Source organism: Mobula hypostoma, chromosome 6 (assembly GCF_963921235.1).
Source record: "Mobula hypostoma chromosome 6, sMobHyp1.1, whole genome shotgun sequence".
Classification (NCBI taxonomy): Eukaryota; Metazoa; Chordata; class Chondrichthyes; order Myliobatiformes; family Myliobatidae; genus Mobula; species Mobula hypostoma.
In genome coordinates this window covers 142,486,781-142,505,996 of record NC_086102.1, presented here as the reverse complement: position 1 = coordinate 142,505,996, position 19,216 = coordinate 142,486,781, and the positions used below count along the sequence as shown (strand labels likewise).

Below are 19,216 nucleotides of genomic sequence, written 5' to 3'. Positions count from 1 at the left end.
AATTTTCAGTCAGTGGCCCCTTCAAATATGCCAGGGCCCCCAAGGGGGCCATATGGCCCCCGTTGAGAATGGCTGATCTAAAGGCTCTTCTCAACTCACAGAAAGAGAGGCTTAGGATCAGGAGACAAGGAAGAATTGAAACGTGCAGAGGGAGCTAAAGGAGAAGATCAGGGTGGCTAAAGAGGAACACAGGGGAGAGCTGGAGAACAAGCTTGGGCAGAGTCGCACATGGGAGGTGTGGACAGCCATGAGGAACATCAGTGGCTTCAATCAGCCTAGCTGTAGAGCCTCTGAATGCAGCTGTGAATGGCCTAATGAGTTAAACCAATTCTTCAATAGGTTTGACAACCGCCCTCCTGTTCACACCCCTCTCAGCACACCAGTCTAGGTGCCGAGGCACCCAGTACTCCCTCAGCATCAACGTCTCCCCTCCTCCCTCCTCCAGTTCAACATGTGGATGAACAACACAGAACCACTGTCTACTTCCTCTCCATCCATACCTCCACATACTAACTATCATTCTCATCTTCACCTCTCCCAGTCCCTACCTTCCACTAACCCCCCCCCCCAGTCATCATGGACTCACCTGCACTACTGAGCAGGTGAGGTGATCTCTGAGGAAACTCCGACATGGCAAAGCATTGGGACCAGATGGTGTGAACACCAAGGCCCCGAAGGAGTGTGCTGAGCAGCTGTGCGGTGTACTCCAGCACAGTTTCAGCTTGGAAAGTGTCCCGACTGTGTGGAAAACATCATGTGTGGTCCCAGTAACCAGGAAGGGCCAGCTGAAAATCCTGAATGACTCTCTAGTGGCCCTGATACTAGAGAGGCCGGTCATGGCTCACCTCCAACCCCTGGTCAGATCAGCCCTTGATCCCCTGTAGTTTGTCTACCAGGAACACACTGGAGTTGATGGTGCTGTCATCTACCTGCTGAACAGAGCATACTCCCATTTGGATAAGCAGGGTAACACTGTGAGGATTATCTTTTTTTGATTTCACAAGTATCTTCAATACCATGCAGCCCTCATTGCTGGGGGATAATCTCCGTTCAATGCAGGTTGACACTTTCATTCTATCCTGGATAATGGACTACCTGACTGGCAGACCACAGTCTGTGCAGCTTCAGAGCTGTGTGTCAGACATGGCTATAAGCAGCACTGGGGCCCCACTGGGGACTGTATTGGCTCCCTTCCTATTTATCCTGTTTACCTCAGACTTTAAATACAACACTGAGTCATGTCATTTGCTGAAATTCTCTGATGACTCAGCAATAGTTAGGTGTATATAGGGAGGACAGGAGGATGAATACAGGGCCCTGGTGGAGGACTTTGTCAAATGGTGCAAGCTGAATCATCTGCAGCTCAACGTCAGTAAGACCAAGGAGATGGTGATGGACTTTAGGAAGACTAAGCCTGCACTGCTCCCTGTTACTACAGATGGTGAGGACATGGATGTGGTGAGGACTAACAAGTACCTGGGGGAGCACCTGGATGACAGACTTGAATGGAGCACCAACACAGAGGCTAGAGTCACCTCTACTTCCTGAGGAGACTGAGGTCCTTTGGAGTATGCAGGCTTCTCCTTCACATGTTCTATCAGTCTGTTGTCACCAGTACAATCTTCTATGCGGTGGTGTGCTGAGGCAACATGGGAGATGTCAGCAGGCTCAATAAACTGATTAGAAAGGCTGGTTCCGTTATTGGAGTCAAGCTGGACACACAAAAGGCAGTGGTAGAACCTCTGAAAAAGAGACCCTCTGGAAAATCCTGGCAATTCTGGACAATGTTTCTCACCCTCTGCATGCCACCTTGGCTGAACAGGGGAGCACTTTTAGTAAAAGACTAAGACGACTACATTGCTCTAAAGAGTGCTATATGAGGTCATTCTTACCCTCAGCCATTAGGCTTTTAAATGAGTCAAACTATAGCTGGGGAAGTGATGACCCTCTCTTGTTAGACTGCTTGAGGTAATTTATTTTTTATTCTTTCTTACTTCTCTTCTAATATTTGTCTATCTGTGCACTTGTAATGTTACTGTGACTCTGTAATTTCCTTTGGGATCAAGAACATGTTTATCTATCTATCTATCTATCTATCCAGGGTTGAAATACTTTTTCCTTTGCTGTATTCCATAAATCATAACAAATAGATTACAGAATAGTTGGGGAACCATGCTGCGTGACATTTGTTTTGTAACTGTTTCTCTTTGGCAGCTGTCCTGGTTGCTAACGCCACCCTTGTGATTAGTCCACCACGGAGGATGTAGGCTGCAGCCCAGCAGGAAGGAGGTGAGGTCAAGCAATTATTTTCTTTTGGGAAATCCAAAATAAGGAAAGAGCCCTGAATCCATTGGATCGCCATGGTATTCATTATTCACTGAGTGCAACCTAATGACTCATGGGTGAGGAAGAGCAACCGGTTTCCAATCAACTACTGAGCCCATGGAAGTTCACATTATTGGAATAATTCTCAGCCAAAAACTTTTTCAGTAGCTATTTTAAACCACTCAAACACTGATAGTTTATGGCACTGATCACTTGGTCATACTTATGCACAACAAACCCACCATAAGCAAGTACTATCCTGGGTAACTTACGAAACAACAGCAAGGTGCTCTTGAAGATTTCCATTCTTATCAATGAGTCACCAACAGTTATAGACAAGGCTTAGAATAATAGTACAATCTGCTGTTTTAAGAGCATTGTATGAGGAAATATCACTGCTGGGTGTTTCATATACTATCACCAGGGCTGCCATAACACTATTTCACCTGCACTGATGATAAGTGTTTTCTAATGAACTTTGATTTGCAATCAGCAATGTTACCTCAGAGTTAAGTATGATTTGAGCTTCAAATGCACAAAAGCTAAAAGATGAAAGCACTGTAAATCACATACTCATTCTGCATAGAGATAATACTGAAGTGATATATAACTCTGATCAAGAAACATATTATCATTTCAGCAAGCCAGGCAACATCAATGGAAAACAGGACAGTCAATGTTCCGGGCCAAGACCCCTCAGCCATCCTGCTGAAGGATCTCTGCCTGAAATGTCGACTGTACCCTTTTCTGTAGATGCTGCCTGGCCTGCTGAGTTCCTCCGCCATTTTCTATGTGTTGCTTGGATTTCCAGCATCTGCAGATTTTCTCTTGTTTATTATTTCAGCAAAAGATCTTTACAGTGTTTTCTACCGGTAAGATGGCAGCAGGTATACATGCAGTGCGCTCTCGGGGGCCAACTGAAGTTGCCATTTTCCTTGTTAAATGTGTTTTTATACATAGTAAGACTATTTTTGACTCCAATAACTTTGTGTACAGCAGGTTCACCATGTCAATGAGTTGCTCATAGTTCGGAGTAGCTGGCTGGGGTGTTGTAAGAGATGGCCGCTGGTTTGGAGATTGCGAGTTGGCCTGTCGAGCCTGGAAAATCAAGACAGGGCATTGGGCTGGGGATGTTGAGTTGGGCCGTTGGGCCTGGAGATTCATGTTGGGTTGTCAGGCCGCAGTAGAAGCAGGATTGGTTTCAGAAGAGCTGACCCGGGTGCAGACCATGCTACTGCCTGCTACTCTGAGCCACCAGAGTTGGTGCCTTCCAGTTTGTGTGAAGCCTGTGTATAATGAAACCATGAATGACTGTCTTGGATGTTCCTTTTGCAATTGAGAGAGCCTGTTGGACATTGATTGCCATAGGCCTGCTTCCCTAGTGTGGTGGAGAAACAGGCGGCAAGTGTCACCTCAGTTGTAGTGAGGATTAGGCCTCAGTCCTTGGGCTTGCGTTCCAGTTTGGCTTCTTGGCTCGGTTGGTGGTGGTCTCTTTCATCAGTGCCTCCCTCCAGTGTTGGATCAGTGGAATTACAGACTGGGCTGCCAGGAACCATCAATTTGAGGGACTTGTCGCTCAGAGATTTGGATTAAAAATATGTTTTCTTACGTGACTATGTTCTTTCTTTTCGTTTTCCTTTCTCGTTATTTTGAATGCGCACGATTGTTTTTGCACCCTGGCCCAGAGGAATGCTGTCTCATTCAGCTGTGTCCATGTATGGTTTGAATGACAATGAAACCTGATTTGATTGGATTCTTGATACCAAGTGTTTTCTCCTCACCAGGTACCTGGTATTAAAGAAATGTGTACAGTCTGCTTTTAAGGCTGTGTTTAACCACCAGTCAGTAGGTGTAAATCATGATGATTGGCCATCGCTGAATTGCTTCTTTGAGACTGATTTCTGTAATATTACAACACCCAGCCAAAAGAAGTTCACCAGCACTGTGTAATGGAATATCTCTCTACTGTGCTATTACATAATTAGACACTGACTGTAGATTCTGTTTTTCTCCGAATCACAACAATCTTGTGAGGCATTTTGGGAATTTGGTGAAGGGTGGGTTTGAGGACACCGAGCATATCAGAACCTGACCAGAGACCCGACAAAGGATCTTGACTGTTTATTCCCCTCCATAGATGCTACCTGAATTGCTGAATTCCTCCATCATTTTGTGTGTGTTGCTCCAGATTTCCCATATCTGCAGAGTCCTTTGTGTTAGAGAAACTCTCTGAAAAAGTTAGTTAAGACACTTACAACAATCTACAGCATATAAAGATTCTTTTCATCAGCATCAAGAGAGTGAATATATTGAGTGGTATAAAGTAGACCCAAGTTTTCATCAGTGGTTCTCTCTGAAATTGGGCTGCATTTGATTCATGATAAACATTATTTATCTATAGGCTCTGCATTTTTCAGAAAGTGGAAAACAAATGTGAACCGTAATTTCATATAAATCTTGTGAAACTGTTAACAAGGATAAGATTTCATAAAGATTTGATTAATTATTGACCCAAGAAAGTGGGGTGGGGGCAGGGTAGGGGGTGAAAAGTGTGGTGTGAATACAATCCTGTGTTCGTTATCAGACCTGCTGTAGAGATGGTAGGCAGCTTCAAGTTCCTTGGCATTCATAACCCTAAAGCCTCATCTGGTCCCTTCACACTGATGTAGTAGAATACCTCAGAGAGGCTTTGAACACATCCAGTAATCTTCTTCTCTGTCTGCCAGAAATCTCTTCCTGTGGTTTTCTTCATTCTCCCACAAATAGAGCATCCTGCCTGAGCAATGTAATTTAATATGCAAAGAAGAAACTGAACACATGCCTTTGGTAGCATAGTGAAAATAATCAGACGGAAAGAGAGGTCAATTCTGATCCCTGGCTTCCTTCCTGCTGATGAAGCCTATACCCCACAGTGGGTCTGCACTAAACTTCTCAATTCCAGCTCCTGGTTGACCTTTTGAAGTGCTAAGCTCTGGAAAAAAACTTTCTTACCCACATTTTGACATGCAATAATTTGCATTTACCCAGGTGGTTGCTGACCCAACCACTGAGCACATATATATGGAGCATTGTTGCAAAAAAGCAGCATCCATCATCAAGGATGCCCATCATCCAGGCCATGCCCTCTTCTCGCTGCTGCCATCAGGAAAAAGGTACAGGAGCCTCAGGATTACACCACCAGGTTCAGGAACAGTTATTATCCCTCAACGATCAGGCTCTTGAACCAGAGAGGATAACTTCACTCAACTTCACTGGCCCAATCACTGAACTGTTCCCACAACCTATGGACTCTCCTTCAAGGACTTTTCATCGAATGCTCTTGATATTTATTGCTTATTTAATATGATTTTTTTTTCTTTCTATTTTGTATTTGCATGGTTTTTTTTGCACACTGGTTGTCATCCATCCTATTGTGTGTAGTCTTTGATTTATTCTATTGTGCTTCGTGTATTTACTGTGATTGCCCACAAAATTGAAGCTCAAGGTTGTATATGACTACAAATATAGTATGTACTTTGATCATAAATTTACTTTGAACTTTGAATTTGAAGTTTGATTCTATTGTATTTCTTTGTTCTACTCTGAATGCCTGTAAGAAGACAAATCTTTATTTTTTGCTCTAGAAAGTGCAAACAGAAATAAGTGACTGAAGGGAAATTGTGATGAGAAGGATGGCATCTTGGATCATAAACGTTACCTTGTTACTGCACTGAAAGATCACCATGGCTTTGGAGTTTTATATTGGCTGCTCATGATAGTGCATGGCTGCTAAGGTAAACTAGAAAGAAAATACAATTTTAAAAGCTAGCTTGGTACTTCTTCGTTGCTTTCACCTTGAATGATGGTGATTTTTACAAAAGTCATGTTTTTTGTCATTGTTGAAATATGTAACAATACTGCAGGAAACGAAAAAAGAGTGCAAAAAGCTCTCAGCACAAAAACATTTATTTCCCTTTCTCAACTGTAATGTTACATCAAAGAGACCTTTGAGCTTTTCAAGACCCAGAAAAAAAGCTTAAGTATGTTACCTCTCAAATCGAAATTCCACATTCTACATTAAATGCCTTACGACAAAAAGAGTAATCACATTTTTAAAATCCCCAACTCACTCTTTTTATACAACCATTTAGTGCTTTCCTGATAATGATTAAGGGTGGTGGAGTGGAATCTTCAGCAATTTATAGATTTCGTATGAAATACAGTAACAACATCTTTCTACTATACTCCAAAAAGACATAATCTGGCAGTAGGAAGGAGGTGATAATAATTAAGGAACAGAGGAGGTTTGAGGGGTGATAACCCTTTTCCGTAAGGGTTTCAGATGTTCCTGACAGCTCTTATATTAAATTAGGCTTTTCTCAACTTGACTGCTGTTTTATACTCCAATACAACACTGCCCTAACGTCACAACAGGACTCCATATGTGTAATATCTCTGCAGGCTTTACTTCTCAAAGAACATCATGATCCATCATTTTATTTATGAGACATATGACACAGGAGTAGAATTAAGCCATTTGGCCCATTGAGTCTGCTGCTCTAATTAATGTCACCAATTAACTTTATAAGAAGATTAAAATAAATATGCTAAACCAATATCAGAGATTGTATTAACATTTTAGCATTCAGAATTTAATTATGAAGAGCAAAACTGAAGAGACACACAGCTATAGATAACATTTTCAGACATTGAATTTGACTTATGTTTAAAATGGTAAACGAGGAAAATGAATGCAGAGAGGATAATGGCTCAGTAATTCATCATGAGGTGTGTGTTTTTATGAGATTGAAAGCGGAATCGGTAGCAAAATGCAGTTGGAACTTTTATGCGTGCAGCGTGTCCATTATGAAACTAATTCACTGGTTGATATGTAGCTGATGATACTCCTTGCAGAAGCTCGAGGGTAAACAACAGTGACACTAATTGGCATGCAATACATGTGTGATGTTGCTGCTAAAACATTCAATCATTCATGCTGATGCAACAGCGTAGATCTTGACTGATAACTCAGGCCTTACTGAGAGCGTGATGACTTTCCCGTAGATGAGTTAAAACCTGCTCAAAGAAGAGTAAGGAGCTGAAACTGGCAAGAGTTATAGAATCACCACGGGAGACACTCATGGGATCTTCTTCAGTTGATCAGCAATCTTCGCATATTTTAGTCAAGAATTTCTGAATTCCAGTTTACTCAAATATTTAACCCAACTCAATAATGCACAACAAGTTTACTCTGATAATCTTGATTCTGCTCCATTATGTGATCGAATGGTACTTGTTGAAAATTGCACTTTTAAGAATTCCCGCTTTCGAAGGCGATCACATAGTTAATTTGTAACTTCAACATTCTACGCATTGTTTTTCTACTGTGCATATCCTGCTAAGTCCTCTTGTGGTGCAGCTTTTTCTTGTGTAATAATGACCAATAGATCAACATGTTACCATCATTCACCAGTTCATGGAACACTACTTTACCTGTCTTGAATTTGATTTGTTAGATGAAGGAAATTTTTGCTAAGAGATATGTTGCTATTTGTTAAATATAGAAACTTGAATTTGGTCAAGTGTTGTTTAGATATGACAACTACAAAGATGTGAGAAACTGACTGCTGCAGAGGCTCAGCAGGTCAGCGAGTATCTGCGTCTTGATACAACGCCTCCACAGATGCTGTCTGATCTGCCGAGCTTCTCCAACAATTTGTTTTCCTTTGGTCCAAATTTCATCATCTGTAGACTTTTGTGTCTCCATAGATGTCAATCACATATTTCATTTCAAATCAGACAGAGAGAGGGCCTTCAGTTGTTCTTTTATATAAATCTGCTGACTAAAATGAACTACCGAGGATATAGACCTACAGCATTAACAGTTAAGAGTACAAAAATGAAGAACCCATGTGAATCATTGATGCATATATTTGTTGGTGACAATGCTTCACCAGCAAACAGATCCCAGAGAGATTTATTTGAACAAACAAATGCTGGGAACATTTGTCTGTTCAAATAGGACAGGAAACATCTGTGGAAAAAGAAACAGTTGAAGAACAGTGTCAGGTTGAAGAATTCCCATCAGAAGACATAGGGGAAGAGGAGGGATAGGAGAGACAAAATTAATATTTGTAAAGATGTGAAGCTGGGGTTGTCCGGGACTTCCGAGGATTAGTTCTGATTCATGGGTTAACAGCAACAGTTAGGGAGTGAATGCACAGAAAAAGGAGGGTAAAAGCTTGTGGAATGTATCACTGTCAAAAAGTCCAGCAGGCCAGGCAGTGTGAATGAAGGAAATATCTCAGTTGGATGATTTACACAGAAACGGCCGGTTCTGATATAGACAGAAAAAGTTTGTTACCAGAAGTCGCAAAATTGAATATCAAGTCCAGAAGATTGCAATATGCTCAGACAGAAGATGGCATGTTGTTCCTTAAGTTTGCCTTGCAAAGTGTCACTGTAAAAGATAATATATATATAGACACTTAAATAAACAAGTTGTAGAAGGACCTGGTCTTAATTTGGAAAAATGAGATTAATATAGATAGACATAAATGTCAACATGAATGTTGTGGTTCAAGGGGCCTATTTCTGTGCTGATTATCTCTGTAACTATGTGACTCTTGTATTCAGCTGCAGTGTAGCAATACCACAGACAGACAGTGACAGATAGCATGAGATAGAAAATTAAAATGGCAGGAATTAAGTTCAAAGTTCGAAGTAAATTTATTATCAAAGTATACGTATGTCACCATATACAACCCTGAGATTCATTTTTTTGGTCATTCACAGTAAATACAAAGTTATATGATGGAATCAATGAAAAACTGCGTACAAGACAGGCAAACAACAAATGTGCAAAAGAAATAAACTGTGCAAATACAAAGAGGAAATAATAATAATAAATAAATAAGCAGCAAATCTGAGAACATGAGATGAAGTGTCCTTGGAAGTGAGTCCTCAGAATTATTCCTGAGGAGTGAAGGACATAGACGCAACACCTATTTGTTCACCTCTTTCCTTCTCAACATCCAGGGATTGAAATAGTCATTCCAGCAGAAGCAATGGTTCACTTGCACTTTGGATGGAGTTTGAAGTGCACCCAATCAGTGAAAGGGAGTGTGACAAGATGAGGTGACTTCACATTGGTCTGCGATTGAAGATGAAAAGACACAGTGCTTTGCGGCAGTTTTCAGAGTTTCAACTGCTCCCAGTCAGTGAACTGGATTCATTAGCAAGGGGGAATAAAAATAAGGCAGGTGCAAGTGGAACAACCATTGTTGGAGCAGCCATTGTGTGAGTGGGCCAGTGTTAGAGTGGCTATTGTGTGAGTGGGCCAGTGTTAGCGTGGGGAGGCTATGGTTCTGACTCATCAGGCTTAGGTGAGATCTAGCTTGGGCATGGTAAGTAACTGGCAAGTTTCTTCTTTATTCTTCATTCCTCATCTGTTAGGTCAGAGATAGTGCAGTGGGAATGGGTCTAAGGGCTGTATTGTGTTCTATGCATGAGATGTGGGAATCCTGTGAGACTTCCAACCCTTTGGATAACCACATCTGCACCAGGTGCACCGAGCTGCATCTCCTCAGAGAACATGTTAAGTAACTGAACCTGAGGGAGGTTCAAAGAAGTACTGGTCATTGTAAATTCTCCCATGATTAGGTGAAGACTAAATCGAGGGATTGCAGGGTGGCTTGGCCCAAAGGGCCGGAGGAGACCATTCTGCACTGTATCTCAATAAAATGAAAAATAAAAAAATAAAGAGCTTCTGAAAGTATTCACAAAAGAAGGAGAAATGAGGCAAACAAAGATGATTAGGAATTAGTAATGAGGAATGAGAAAATGGCAAAAACTTTTAACAACTATCAGTCTTCACAGTAGAAAACTCTAACAACATATAAATAGTAGGAAATCAGATGGCAGAATGAAAAAATAAGGACTTAAAGCAGTTATTTCCACTGGGAAAAAATGTATAAGTCAAAATAATGGGACTAAAGATTGACAAATACCTGATAGCCTGTCTCCTAGGGTTCTCAAAGAAATAATTGTAGAGATAGGGGATACAATAGGCATGATCTCCTAGCATTCTCTGGATTCCAGAAAAAAAAACAGCGGATTAGAAAATCAGAAATGTGGGTTGAGAAGGGGAAAATATGATTGCTTTCTTTGATATGGTCATAAAGATATTGCCTGGAGCCAGTTTGATTCTGCAGCAAAGGAAATCATCAGAATGGGAATCAAATAAGAAAGTTCCAGGTGAGATTGATGGAAACTATAGGGGACACGGCATCTTCAAACAATTTGGAGAGGAAAGGGAGGTTTAGAGATGGAATGGCAGCTTGTGGGATTTATTGGGTGATGGTGAATTTGAAGAAAAGAGACAATATCACCAGAGGGAGAGAGCTATTCATAATATACTGTATGCTCTGAAGAGAAATTAGGCTATTAGCAGCTTACTAATCACTCATTCAAGAGAAATAACACTGAGTGAGCAGAAAGTAGGTCTAATAGACATGGTCTGGAAATTAAACAAACCACAGAAAAATACATCTTTGGTGTTATAGAATGGAAAATCATGAGAATTTAGTGTGAGAGGGGAAAAGTAAAGATTAGCTTTATTTATCATTGAACATGAGTGAAAAGCACTATTTCATGTCAGATCAAATCAGCATTGTATTGGGCATCCCCGCAAATGTCGCCACACTTCTGGCGCCAACATTGCATGCCGACCACTCACTAGCCCTAACCGTACATCATTGAAATGTGGAAGGAAACTTGAGAAAACCCATGCAGTTACATGAAAAATGTACAAACTCCTTACAGACAGTAGTGGGAATTGAATCCCGATCTTACAGTTGAAGCTGTAGAGCGTTGTGCTAATAATCACTCCGTTATTGTGAGGGTAATAGTTGGTCACATCTCACTTAGTAACAGGTAAATCCAGGACTATCTCATGTTATTGAAAAAGAGATAAAGGAAGCAAGGGAGAGAGAGGGTGAATGGTTCTAGAGGATGAAAGGAGGACCTGACATGGGTTTATGTTGACTATCCAAAGAACAGTTGTCTGTCATATCCATTGGAATCTGCATCCTGTGGATTATAAGGAGCAGAGTTGAGGGCTGCATCAGTGGTTTCAACTAGGAGAACAGTGGTTTTAATTGGGGCATGCATATTAATTGGGTGGAAACCGGGTGGATCAAGTGACAAACCACAATCTAGTGGTCTGGTGAATGAGAGTTAGCAGTGAGCCAGGCAACATTGATTATCTGATGCAATCTGTAAGTGGACAGACCTCAGCATTTTGAAGGAGGTCATCACCCACTAAGAACAAATCTCAAACCACACCAGTTGTTCTGAAGGTTCAATTTTTAAGTATCTTAGAAATCAGCATAGAGCTATTAGCACAGATTTCAGAGAATTTCATCTTACTAAAATGTACACAATTCCTAAGGGTCTTGATGGGGTAGATTTGGACTGATCTTTGTTTTGGCTGGGGAGTTCACAATCTAAAGCTAAAAGTGGTCAACAACACGAAGATAAGAAGAAATCCAGAGAACAGTGAATCTTTGCCATTCTCTAATAAAGTGGAAACTGATGCTTAATTTATTCAAAGCAGAGATAGATTATTAGTTAGATATTGAAGAAGAGAAAGGAACACCATGTTGATCAAATGTCCTTTTAAAATCATTATTCAAATACTCTTTACTTACAGCACTTCTGTACTAAGAGAATTGCTCAATGTAGTAACTTAGAAGTGGTGATTGCATGATTATTAATTCATTTGGAAAGATAACATTTTGTGAAGCTGAAGAACAGTGCCATGTTTCTCATTTTCCTGGAGGACTCTATGAATGGCCTGATATGTCCTCAGAAGGCCACCCATTCCGCAAAGCTTGCTCTCAGCAGAGAAACAGATCTCCTGCAGAGCTGCAGAGTGTGATGTTATTGGCTACTGGAGCAAACTTTCTGAGTCTACCTTTGGAAAAATTACATGACAACAAAGCTCAAGCATCACCCCAATCCCCAAACCCAACCCCATCTGAGGTTACACTGAGCCCTCAAATAGCGTGATCCTGAGGGATGGTGAAGGTTGGAAGTGATAAAGTGAAAACCATCATGGATTAGGAGATGGTAAGTGATGTGATGGGTAATGTTGAACTGACCAATGAACTGGGGTGAGAGCTTACGGGAGTTAGTGCAGGGGGCAGATCTCAGGTGGACAGCTAGACACGATTCCCAGGTGGTTGGCCTGGCAGTAGGAGCAGTTGGCAACTAGGATGACCCTTCATGGTCTCTTCCAAGCAGAGCATTTACTTATTTCATGTGGAAGGGTTAGAGGCAGTGAAGCATTGCGGGAACATGAAGTGCGGGAAATGAATTGTGAGCCGTGGTCTGACACGATGTCCTGAGGGAAGCTGTGGAGGCAAACTACATTCTGGAGAATCAGGTCCACCATCTCAGCAGCTGACAGAAGTTTGGGGAGGGAAATCAGGAGGGCCACCTTGGAGAACGGGTCCACCATTGTCACGATCAGCATGGCGCCAACGGAAGTTGACAAACCCAAGATGAAAGCCATGGCAATGTGGGACCACGGGCATCAAGAGACTAGTCGGGCTGCAGGAACAGCGATGACTGACTTATATCTGTGATTATGGTGGGTAACCAAAAACAGTGTCGCAGAAAATTAGATACTATTGTGCACCGAGATGTCTGGAGGGTAATGAGGAGTGGGCCCACTAGAGTGCATCAGAGCACTTGGCTGTTTGTACATACATGTGGTTGTCAGGTGTGTCAGCCAGAGCAGGCTCGAGTTGTAGGGCCTGGCGAATCTGGTTCTCAAGGTCTCCGATGATGAGGGTGAGGATCTGAGGGGTTGGAATGATGGGGCTGAGGGGTGATCTCTGTTTCAGCTGGGTCAAACTATAGTAACAGAGCTTCTGCTTAGTGTTCCTGGAACTGGGTCGGTCGGAGATGGTGAAGTGATATTGTTCAAAGTCGAGAGCCCAGCAAACCTGACATGGGTTGATTTGATGTGTTTTCTGTATGGATACGAGGTGGTTCCTGTCTGCCAATATCTCCATTCCTCCAAGGTCCATTTAAAAGTGAGTAGCTCCCTGTCTCCTACGCCATAATGGCACTGTGTAGATTTGAATTTATGTGAGAAGAAAGCACAAGGGCACGTCTTACCATCTAGCACTCACTGGGAGAGGATGGCCCCAGCGCCCACATCAGATGCATCCACTTCTGCTGCAGAAGGTCCGGGAGGGTTCAGATGGTGCAGAATGGGAGCAGTGGTATAGCTTCTCTTGAGGTCATGTAAGCATGGTCCATGGCAGCAGACCAGGTTATCCATGAGGTAGGTGACTTGGTGAGGGAAGTGAGAGGAGCAGCAATTTGGCTGTAGTTTCTGAAAAAGCAGCAGTAGAATTGGGGAAACTCAAGAAGCGCTGTAGATGTTTGAGGGAGCATTGTTGTGGCCATTCAACAACAGCATGCGCTTTCTCTGGATCCATGGTTATGCACTGGGGTGAAAGGAATCAGCTCAGGAAGAAGATGACTGGGGTGTGGAACACGCATATATCTAACTTGCAATGCAGTTGGTTTTCGAGGAGAGGCTGAAGGACGGAACAGATGTGACAGATGTGGTCTTGGATAAGGGGATGATGTTGTTGAGGTAGACAAACATACACCTGCATAGTATGTCTTGGAACATCTTGTTAATGAAAGCTTGGAAAATAGCTGGACTGTTGGAAAGTCAGAAAGGCATCACCAAGTATTCGTAGCGGCCAGTGGGTGTTAGGAATGTTGTCTTCCACTCCTGCCCCTGGTGGATGCAGACCACGTTATACACACTCTGTAGATCCAGTCTGGTGAAGATCTGGGCTGGGCAGAGTGATTTGAATGTGTTATCCATCAACGCGAGAGGGTAGCAGTTCTTAATGGTGATTTTGCTGAGTCCATGGTAGTCAATGTAGGGATGAAGACTCCCATCTTTCTTTTTAACAAAGAAGAATCCTGCACTGGCTGGTGACTGGGATGATCAAATAAAGCCACAGTGCTTTGGCGATATAGTCATTCATGGCTTGGGTCACAGGAGGAGAGAAAGAGAACAGATAACCTCAGGGAGGGGTATGCCAGGAGGAGGTTGATCGCACAGTTGTGTGTACTCTGGGGCAGCAGGGGTGCTGGCTTCTCTTTGACTGAAGGGGTTGGTTGAGTCATGGTGTTTCTGTGGGAGTTTTGTGAGGTTGAACATTTCCTTCATCTCCACAGGTGACCCCTTGATAAAGACTGGTGTGTGTTCCCTTGACTTTGCCATCGCAAGGTACAAAATCAAAATCAAGGTACAAAGTCTGACTGACTGAGTGCAAGGCTCCTTTTGTGATACCAGTCAACCAGCTGATCTATCTCACTCTTGTGCGCCTCGTTGTCACCATCTGAAACTCTGCCAATAGTAGTTGCATCATCGGCAAATTTTTAGATGATGTTTGAGCTGTACTTAGCCACCCAGTCGCAGGTGTAGAGAGAGGACAGCAGTGGGCTAAGCACACATCCTTGAGGTGCACCAGTATTGATTGTCAGTGAGAAGGAGGTGTTACTTTCATGTGTACTAACTGTGGTCTCCTGATGAGAAAGTCAAGGATCCATCTGTAGAAGGAGGTACCGAGGCCTCTGATTTGGAGCTTGCTGATTGGTACAGAGTGCATGATGGTGTTGAACACTGAGTTGTAATCAATGAACAGCAGTCAGGCATAGGTTTTGCTATTGTCCAAGTGGAGGGCCAGAGATATTACAGCCACTGTAGACCTGGTGTGGTGATAGGCAAATTACAATGGGTCTAGGTTCTTGCTTAGGCAGGAGCTGATTCTGCCCATGACCAACCTCTCCATTACAGTTGATGTGAGTGCAACTGGATGATAGTCATTGAGCAAATTAGCCAGAAGATTCTGAATAAATTTCAAGGATTTACAGCTGCCCAGACAGGCAGTTCCTCTCCTTTCAGTCTAAAATAGTGACCATCTTAGCCTGAGGCCACCCCCACCACCCAACTCTGATTGGAGGAACTGGCCTTTTGACATTTACTGTAGCTTCCAGAAACCTGAAAGTACTTCAGTTACTGTGGAGCACCTCTGGAGGTTTTGAAAGGGAAACTGAAAGAGCGAAGAAGAACAATGTCTTTCTCCTTTAGTGTAATGTTAAGCAATCAATTCTGCATGCAGGCTAACCAAACTTTTTCTCTCTATGTGAACCCTTTGTGTCATAAGAAAGTTACGTGCTTCTCAGAAATGCTAGTCTCTATCCATTCCATATGCTGGTTGCACTGTATGAGCTGAACTGCAGAGGATGAGTTTATCTGATATCCTGAAAGTTTCATTCACCCATATTTGCATCTAATTTCCATCCAAGCAATATACACCCCCACTGGTTTCACAGCGCAGGCCAGCAGATGGCAAATTGTGATTATTTGCATGAATTCCAATTAGCAAATGTCAGACCGTAGAACCTTTTATATTTGTTTACTTAAATGAAACATGGCATTAATATGCTGGCTAATCAATAGTTGTTTAATGTTAACATGAAGAAGAATACTAAACTTCATCACTCAGATTGAAATAAAGCTATAGGTAGCTATGTGTTTACTCAAGATATTGCAGGTTCTGCTTATGGCAAAAACAAAAGAAAGTGAATGAAAATCAAGGGTTTTATTGAAGCAGATTGAAGCAGCTTCATTATTCAAAAGTTAAAGAAAAACAGTTTTAACACAGTGGAGCAAAGGTTACAGAGTGTGCAACAGACAACAGTTGAATCTTTTGAACTTGCCTTACAAATCAAGGCTGAGAGCGAAATATGCCCACGTGTAATAGGAGTTGTGAACAAAAATTGTTATTTGAAAGCTCTGCCCCTTTAAGGATTATGTCATTATTGAATCTTTCTCTGCGCTGCAATACTGCTTGTAGCAAATTCCAAAGGCATACTCTGAACAGCCTTTAGATAAACTACAAACATGTTGTATAAGCTTGCAGGGGTACCACCTTGCAGTAAACGTCATTAATGGTTATGAATCCTTTGAGTGTATGCAGCTTACACTGGCAAGGAAAATGTGGCAAACACGCTCAGCCATTAGTAATGACAGTCATTGAATACGTCAAATGACTTCATGACTGCATTAGATGAATGATGCAATGAGACTCTGATTCATTGCAGAAAATCTGGTGTGCAAGTTTTGAGCATGATGAGAAAGGTAGACTCCACAAAACCTGGTGCAGATAAAAGGCCAAGTATCATGGATGACACAGTGACAGACAGTACAAAATAGTAGTCAGGTCCCATAACATAGTTATGACAAAGTAAGAGGAGGCTTTCCATTCATGTTGCATATGCTGTGTTATTATGTGTGTACATAATAAGGAACTTCAGTTCCCAGTGTGCAATGTGGGTGGTTCACCAGGAACTGGAAGTGACATTGGTGAGCAGGGCACGTCCTCATGTCGGGCTGAAGCCATTACTGTAAATACAATATGAGCATGCGGTCTAAACATGGAGTGTAAATGAATACAACGAGTGACTAAGAAAGAGACACTAGGTTCCAATGGAGAAAAGCTGCCGGCCAGAGAGTATGTTATGTCCTGAGGTTGCCATTGTTCACCAAATTCACCGAGAGAAATTCAGAAGAGAGCCCAAAAACTCTGCCATGGATAAGCTAAGTCCTCCTGCACCAGTGCAGTTTACTGGCAATCCAACTGATAACTGGAAATGCTTCATACTGCGATTCAATGTATATTTAGCATCAAGCAGAGCCAGGGGGCTGGACAAAAGATTGAAAGCATCTATCTTCTACATGCAATTGACAAAGATGCTTTGGACGTCTATAACAGCTTTTGAATTGATGAGACAGCCTTTACATTCTCATGACAAAATTTGAGGAGTATTTTATCCCAACTAAAAACATCACGTTTCAAAGATACAAGTTATTTTCCTGTGACTAGAAGCAAGGTATTAGTTTTGACCAATACTTCACGGAGCTTTACACACTGAGTAAGTCCTGTGAGTTTGTAGATTTGAGAAAACTCACTAGTTAGAGACAGAATAGTTTTTGGAATCCCAGATAACTTTCTCAGAGAAAGATTGCTCTGTGAAAAAGATTTGATGCTGGGAAAGGCTGTGGATATGTGTAGCGTAGTAGAGACCACATGATCTCAAGTTAAGGAGCTGCACAGGGCAAAAACAATTCTGTATGCTGTGAGGGCAGAAGCAATAGTGTATTCTGTGAAAGCAGAAGGGCAGAGAACAAAGCATTTCTCAAAGCAACAGCATAGCAAAGAAGTAGTCTCTAACAGCAAATGCAGCAAATGTGGAGGCAGACACATCCCTGTTCTGCTTATGGAAAGTCCTGCAATAATGGTGGGAAGAAGAATCTTTTTGCAAAGTGCTGCAAAGCTGGGGCTACCAAGAGAAAGGTGCACACTGTTACTGAGGAAATGGAGGAAGTCTTTGTAGACTCTTTACAGACTGCGAGTGCTGGTGAAACAGACTGGATTGTTCCAGTCACTGTGAATGAGACAGTTATTCCATTCAAGCTTGACACTGGAGCCCAGGTAAATCTATTGTTTATGGATAATTACAAGATTTGCAAAGTAAAGAGCAAGACGTAAATTAAAAATTATATGCTGTACTGGAGAGAAAGTTCCAGTAAAAAGGGGAACTGTAGTGACCTTCAAGCACAAGGGGCCGTACCTAAAGGCACAGTTAGTGATTGCTGAAAAGCGAGTACAGTCAATATTAGGTCTGACTGCATGTGAAAGGCTCAACCTCGTGGAAAGAGTTTTTGTAGCGGCTTCACAGGCCAAAGATGATCATGCAATATTCATGGAAGAGTATGCGGATGTCTTTGAGGGGCTTGGATGCCTATCTGATGTAACTCAAGAAACTCATAACAGCATCCAAGAGAGATGCAGATTGGTTATGTAAGAGAGGCACTAGAACTCCACCTTCCATGGACATCTGTATCGACTACATCTGCATGACAGTCAGGATACCAGTGCTAAGCAGAGTGATCGTGATGAAGAAGTTGCCAGTCTAGCTTCTACATCGTGCAGCTTTCGTTCAAAATCTGTCCCCCATCAGCTTCCAGTTAAAGAATGGAAATCAAAAAGATCTCCGCAGTCATCTCTGAGGTTGATAAGGAAGGTGGGAAGATCACACAGACCCAAATTTCAACAACAGCAACAGTTCAACTTGAACTAACAGGAGGAGTTGATACGCAGCCAACAGAAGGAGCTTGAGACAGACTCAGTTGGAACTTGTGCAAAGACTCACTGATCACATGGATGTGGTCCAGGGCTCCATTATGAGGCATGCAGAGTGAATTGTGGCTACACAGCAAGAACAAGAACTGAGACAAAGAGATAGGATCTTGGCAGAAGGATGTGAAAGAAAGGAACAGGTTGATCAGAGTTCTCAAAAAGACATTAATATTAACACAGCAAATGAAAGCAAAACATCTGTGGAAACAAACAGCAGACCGAAAGGGATAATGAAATCACTACAGAGATGGACTGAGAATTGATGAGTGAATAAGAGACTGTATTTGCTCATTACAATTGAAGTTAATGTAAATGTCTTTGTTGGAAAGCATTGTTGTTTCTTGCAGGTTTATGATGACATAGTATTATATTTGTTTTTACTTTAAAGGAGGAAGATGTGTTATTATGTGTGCATAATAAGGAATTTCAGTTCCCAGTGTGCAATGTGGACAGTTCACCTGGAACTGGAAGAGACATTGGTGAGTTGGGCATGTATTGTGTAGGGCTGAAGCCATTACTGTAAATATAATAAATGCTAGCATTTTTATTCATACTGTTTGTCTTTATTGAGAACAAACATAACAGTAATCTGGTCCAATAACATAGTT

The 19,216-nt window shown here is 42.0% G+C and overlaps 1 long non-coding RNA gene across 1 annotated transcript in view; it reads left to right on the top strand.

The window, feature by feature from the left end:
- The window catches only part of LOC134347671 (uncharacterized), a 65,290-nt gene that overhangs the window by 7,925 nt on the left and 38,149 nt on the right, over positions 1-19,216 (top strand). The window contains exon 2 of the long non-coding RNA XR_010018227.1: positions 2,215-2,289. This is a non-coding gene — a long non-coding RNA (uncharacterized LOC134347671). The remainder of the gene's footprint in view (positions 1-2,214; positions 2,290-19,216) is intronic.